Consider the following 6,993-nt stretch of genomic DNA (forward strand, 5'->3'; position numbering starts at 1 on the left):
CAAGAAACAATAGGGCAGCCTTGGGGCAGGGTCCTGGTTCTGCCTCAAGGGATACGCATAACAGTATCTTTGAGCTCTTCTGCAGAACTAAAACCCCCAATAAATGGAAGATGTTGACATTCTTCATTCCAGAGAGAAGAGAAGCTCTTCAAGAGACCACCTGAGGCCAGATTAAAGGAGTACAGGCCCTGCACACACCCTAACCTTATCAGCAACTCCACCCTTGAACCATTGTTATGAAACTCCGCACCAAGTCCTCCCGTGTTGGGACACACAGTTTCTGGAGGGCACGAGCCCACTCTAGCCCCCTTTGCCCAGCAAAGCAACAAGGCTATTCTTTTCTACTTCATCCAAAACTCTGTCTCCAAGATTCAGTTCAGCACCAGTGCACAGAGGCCGAGTTTTCAGCATCACATCCTCGGTCTATCCTTTCAGAGATAATATCCTGGGTTGCACATGTCAGGATGAGAAGAGTTGATTAGTGGTGGGTTTTCTCAATCCCAACATGTCCCAACCCAAGCTATCATCACTGCAGCCCCACCCTACCCTGGATGCCCAGGCATCTCGCCTTCCTCTCTCTGTCAGACTCATCCCCATCTCTTCAGTCCCCCAGGGTTTAAAACTTACATTACTGGGACTTCCCTGTAGGTCCAGTGGTTAAGAATCTGCCTTCCAATGCAGAGGACATGGATTCCATCCCTTGTTGGGGAATTAAGATCCCACATGCCGAGGGGCAACTAAACCAGTGCACCGCAACTACTGAGCTTGCGCGCCTCAAAGAGAGAGCCCGCACACAGCAACAAAGATCCCACATGCAACTAAGACCCAACACGGCCAAAATTAAATAAATGAAAAAATAAAAATAAAACTTCTGTTACCACCAGCTCGTTTCTCTCTTTCACTTCCAGGCCCAACAATATAAGCTCCTACCATTCTCTACCATATTCAAGTCCAGGCTCCATCCTCCTTTTCTGTACTCACTCCCAGCTAGACTCCCTGAGTCCCATTTCCCTTTTCTCTAAAGTGGATTTATTGTTCTGCCTAGGCCGATCTTACTTAGGGCTGCTTTTGTCTCAGAAACTCTTTCTTGCCACATCAAGCGGAAACTGACCTGCCTGCTTTCAAGGCCCTTCAAAGCATGACCCCACCCACTGACCAGTATTTCCCACAATCCTCTGGTTTCTGTTGGGCCAGGACCACCCCTCAAGGCTTCACAAACTTGCCTTGCTCATCCCTGCCCCCGGGCATTTGTTTGTGTTTCTTTTCCTGCCTGGGGCAAGCTTCTTGGCCCAGACACCTCCTACGAACCCTGCAAAGTCCCTCTTGGTGCTATAAACTTGAGCATCTATGTCATCTCTCATCTAATTAAAACACAAGAATGGCAGGAATGAGAAAATCCTAGATGAGGGGTTCCCTGAGACCCTGTGCCAGAGATCTTCCAGATGCTCACCCCCCGACTCCTCCACCCAGCTCTTAGCGGATGGAGGTGGGGTGGGGGTGGGTAACCACATGAACTACCTCAGTGGACTCTTGCTACCTGGCTTCTGACTGAAGCTCTTACCCTCTAACCCCCCTAACCCCTCTGTGAGATTGCCCTGGGGTTGACTGTGTCCCTTGACCAAAGGTCACCGTGCCTTTCGAGGTGGCCTCTTCTACATGACTGTCCTGAGTTCAATAATCACTCTCTACTCCCAATCCCTCCAGCCTGGAGTTGGTGGCAGTTCTGATGCTGCCAGCCCAGAGCTATCTAATTACCCCCCGGTTCCCCTATGTAGCTATCTCTGGAAAGAGTGCCACTGTGAATCAATTTTTCTGATTGCCTTATCTCTTGAAAAGGATACTCTAGAAGGTTTTCTGTCTCTTGAACATCTGCCTTCTTTCCCTTGGAACTCTGTACTGAATACCATTCACACACCTCCCCAGAGTCACGTGACCCCACCAGTCTCCTGTGTCCTTGGTTGCTTACTCATGGTGAACCAAGCCCCCTGCCATTGCCACAGCTGCCACCACCTTATGCCAGGTCTCCACCAAGGGAGGTGGAGGGGCCAGGGAGCCACGTGCCAACATGGCGTCCATTGCTTACTCGCCGGTGGGAACCACAGCAGCTCTGACGCCCAGGCCTGACGGGACCCAGAAGGCTCTGGTTCCTCCCTCACTTACGGATTTGAGTGAAGTGCCAAACGGGAGCACATGGAAACTGGTTTCCCAGCAACTGTTCAAAGGTGCCTGGAGACTGAACCCCATGGTGCAGGGAAGCCAACATTCACGGGCAAACCTTGATCAATGAGACAAGAGAGCTGTGCTTTTTCCTGAAGCTGTGGCCAGTTCAGTAATACATTGACTTGCTTCCCATCCTTTTCCGTCTCACTCCCTCTTTCCTCACTCTCACTGCCCTGGGATTGTACCACCCCCCAACCTCCAGGGAGGGGAGAGGGGCTGGAGGTAGAGTCAGTCACCAATGGCCAATGATTCAATCAATCGTGTCTGTGTAATGAAGCCTCCATTAAAACCCAAAAGGAGGGGCTCAGAGAGCTTCCAGGTTCCAACCAGACCTTTCCAGTTGCCACCAGGTGAGGTCCCAAACTCCACAAGGACAAAAGTTCCTCTGTTCAGGACCTCACCCTGTGGATCTCTTCATCTGGCTGTTTATTCCTTTAATATGCCTTGTAATAAGCAGGGGATCTAGTAAGGAAAACGATTCTCTGAGTTCTGTGAGCCACTCTAGGAGGGGGTTGTGGGAACCTGAGAAGCCCAGGTGACAACCTGGACTGGTGACTGGCATCTGGAGTGGGGGCTGAGGGCAGTCTTGTAGGACTGAGCCCTTCTCCTTGGGATCTGATACCGGCTCTGAGTAGAATGTGTCAGAATCGTGTTGAATTGTAGGACAGCCAGCTAGTGCCTGAGAATTGCGGGTGATGTGGAGAACCACCCCCTGCATCAGAACTGTTGACGAGAAATTGATTCAACATCAAAACTACAACACAGTTTGCATGAAAAGGAGTTTGAATGCCATAGAGTTCATTCACTGGAATAGGACCTTCTCTCCACACTGCATCCCACAGCTCTGGGGCACAGGGTGGGCACCTAGCAAAGTATTTTGTCACTGTTAACTTTAATGAGAAGCTCATGACCTTGTTTCTGTATCAAACACCATCAATTCTTCTCCTTTAATATCACGTTGATGCTCCTCCATGTACAGAGTCTCTCCTTCCTGCATCCTTTCCCCCAGAGCCTGTTCTCATAGGTCACATCTCATGACCTCAGCTGGAGACAGGATCCAGCCTCTTGGTACCCACAGAAGGGAAACTTGATGGGTCCAGTTCAGTCCTATCCACTCGGTGCACCCCAAACCTAACAGGAGTGTAAAGTGCTGTCTTGCTTCTGCTCTGGGATTTCCCAGGCCCTCGAGAGCCCCATCGTGGTCTGGGGGCAAGATCCTGATGTTAGAAGTCAGAAGCTTTGGTTCCCATCCCTGTCCTGAGAACAGTTCAGTTTGGACCTTCGGTGGCTCAGTAAACTTGGCTTGTTCAAAGTACAATGAATCTTAAAGATGTCAATGGCTGGGAGCAAACCCAGAGGCCCTCTGGCTCCAGCCCTCCATTTCTAGAGGAAAGAAAAGCAGGGGCGCCAGACTGGAGCCTCCCGCCTCCTGGCAGAAACAGCTGGGGAAAGGCTTTGTCTAAGACAAACGCAAGACACATGTTAAATATGATTGCTCTTATTAAAACACTTCCTTCTGTCATCGCTGGGAAATATTCTGTCAAAAAACAAGACGTAAAACTATGTACACATTATGCTGCCGTGTATGCATTTTGTTGTTATTGTTTTCCAAGGAAGGGTGTTGGATAATCACATATGTGTGTATATGTGCAGAAAGCTTCGGGAGCAGCGACTGCTTCTGGACAGCGGGCTGGGGACCGGGTGGGGCTGCAGAGGACAATGAGGAAGGTATTTACCAAATCTTTCTGTTCATTCTTGCCTGCTGGCCAGGCGACAAAAGGAACTTTGGGTTTCAGTGAGGAAATCTGAATTAATTACCCTGTTCGCTTTCTCTCTTTCCTCTGTAATTTAATTAAGATAGAAGCAATCGGCGCTTTCTTGCTCGCTGGCCCTGGAGAGGACTCACAAATAAATCCACACCCAGAAGTGGTGAGAGGTCCAGGGCGTTTCCTGGACCCCCGAGTCCCCACCCAGCTTTCTCTTCTATTGGGAGCAAAACTTTGGCAAGACCTGAATTCCCAAGCAGAAGAGATACCCAGGCAGAGAGCGGGGAGGCTCTGCTGAGCCCCAGAGTTGGCAAAGACCTTGTTGGCACCAACTCTTGTCATCCTGTAACCTCTCCATTATCCTCACTGCCCGTGGGCTCACGGTCCCTGGAGTCCGCACACGTGCTTCTGTGAGAAGCCGTGTTGAACTAGAAATCAGCTCCACCCCTGGTGTGCACTAACTCTCTTGTTCCTGAGAATTTTCTTCTTCCTTTTCATCCCCCTAATGCCTTGGAAGAATGTTAGTTAGGCTCAGAAGTATCAAGTCTATTGCAGTTTATCGATGGACTACTATAGAGACATGTTCCGATGAAACGTAAGGCAATTCCTGCTCTCTGGAATTCTACATCCACGTGGGAAAGAGAGACCTGAAGTACGTGAAGCTTCAAAGAGAGAAAAATTAGCATGAATCTATTAAAGAAATAATAAGAGTAGCAAACATTTGTAGAGTGATTCCCTATATCTTTTAATCTTCAGTGTTATTCCTAGGATGATACAATTACCAGGTCAACTCAGGGCACCTCTGCCTGGACAGAGGGCTGTAATGAGAGACCATTCTGCTCTCTAGCTGATTCCTCACTGCTTGTATTTCCAGTTCACTTCCCTTGTATGGTCACCAGAATTAACAGGATCTCATGAAATCAGCTTTGGCGCTCTGGGCACCCAGATAAGCCAGGTTTTATCACTTCTATCTCCATAATTTCTGATGAAACAGACGTCTGAAGGTTAAGTACTCAGAACTTCCCCCAGCACTGATCATAAATGAAGCACACGCTCCGTCCTCACGTGTGATCGCTTGCAGTGGTCATCTGTCACTTCGATTTCGGAGTGAGACAAAACAGACTTCCCATATCTAGGTGAAATATAGGTAAAATGGGGAGAAATTGTGGTCCTTACGGAGGGATGAGCCCAGCTCCAGCTGTAGAGGTTGGGGGACAGCTGCTACTCCAGGGCCCATGATTGCACGATGTCCCCTCCCTCTGACACTGTCACCTGCACGCCTTCCCCACAGAGAGCCAAGCAAAAATCCCAACGAGGATGCGTGAGATTGGGACAAAAGTGCTTTGTGTGCAGCTACTTTGCATCTCTCCTCTCTCTGGCTCAAAGTGAAGTTCTGAAACCATGTTACTGCGATGATCATTTTCTTGTGCATTTGAGACTAAATTGACATCTGAAAATCTAGCTCACAGGCAAAAAGGTAAAACTGCAGATATGGGCTTCCCTGGTGGTGCAGTCGTTGAGAGTTTGCCTGCCGATGCAAGGGACACGGGTTCGTGCCCCGGTCCGGGAAGATCCCACATGCCGCGGAGCGGCTGGGCCCGTGAGCCATGGCCACTGAGTCTGCACGTCCGGAGCCTGTGCTCCGCAACGGGAGAGGCCACAACAGTGAGAGGCCCACGTACCGCAAAAAAACAAAAAACAAAAAAACTGCAGATAAATGCTTGGCCAAAAAAGTATTTTTGGAAACAGCAAGTAATATATCAAAACAAAGAATTTTCTAACAATTCCAAAATGGGATGTGCTTCCTTTCAGCAGGGACTGGATGTGTGAGGGGGCTAAGACCCTCTGCTACTTGTGTCCCCTGCAGGGGCCAGCCCAGTTCTTTGCCCAGAGAAGGTCCCCTTAAGGCTTCAACTCAACTACTTGCCCACTGGGCAGCGCATTCCTTTCTGGCTGCCCCCAGGGGTTGGCCAATCTTTACTTCCAATCACATTGCAGACCTACTAAAAAATCCCCCAGACTGTCTAGAAAACATTGTTTTCTATTGAGTTATACCACAGAAATTTGCTATCAAGGCAAGATCAATTGGCTTTGGTCTGTCGATAGTGGAGGAGCTCAGGGGCTGATAGAAATCACCCCACTGCTTTCAGGTCCTACTGGGTCGTGACACGGCACACGTCCAGTGGAAACTACACCAGGAGTGTAGATGCACCGGTTGACCCCCGAGCTGGGAACCATCTCTCCGAGGCTGTGCAAACCCCCATTAGGTTCAGCTCATTCTGGGTAGGCAGTCTTCATGATCTGTTTCAGACCTCAAGGCAAACACAAGGGGCATTGTGAGCACGAGAAGACCCGGCTCCAGCGTTGCCTGTGTGACCTCCAGTGAGCACGTCTATATACAGGCCATCTGAGAGAGGTTTAGACAAGACCATCTCCAAGGCCCAAGCTGGAAAGGTCCCATCCATCTTCCGTGGCGCATTCCGATGCACCCACACAGTCAGAAGCCTTGGTGCCTGAAGCAGGACGTACCCGGGTGGGCCTGACAGCCCCACTGCTCATCTTCTCAGGAGGAGGTGAGCAGTGGATTCCCTCGAACCCTCTCGGGGTCTCCTCGCCTCTCTTAAGCTGATGCTCTGTCTGGCGGTCCATCTCGCTGCACCTTGTGGCTTCCCGGGTTGACAGCTCTGCGAGTCCATGGGGCACAGGTCCCAGCCCTGAGCTCCCCTGGCTGTCCTCCTTCCCAGCCGCTCCACCCTGATCACCTCTTGGCAAACAAACACCCCCAGATCTTTCCACGAGAGCTCTCGTTCATTTAAAAGGAATGTTCTTCCCCAAGTGGAATTTAACTGGAACTCAAATCACATGGGCTCTTTAGGTTTTTTATGAAAATCATCAAAATTGTGCACCTTGACACGTGTACACTAGTGCAGATCCAGGTTTGTTGGGCCTGGTCTGGGAGAGTATGAAAGCAGGCCCAGGGCCATGGATGGGCCCAAGCAAGGGAGGA

The sequence above is a fragment of the Hyperoodon ampullatus genome (assembly GCF_949752795.1).
Source record: "Hyperoodon ampullatus genome assembly, chromosome: 3".
In the NCBI taxonomy this organism is placed as follows: Eukaryota; Metazoa; Chordata; class Mammalia; order Artiodactyla; family Ziphiidae; genus Hyperoodon; species Hyperoodon ampullatus.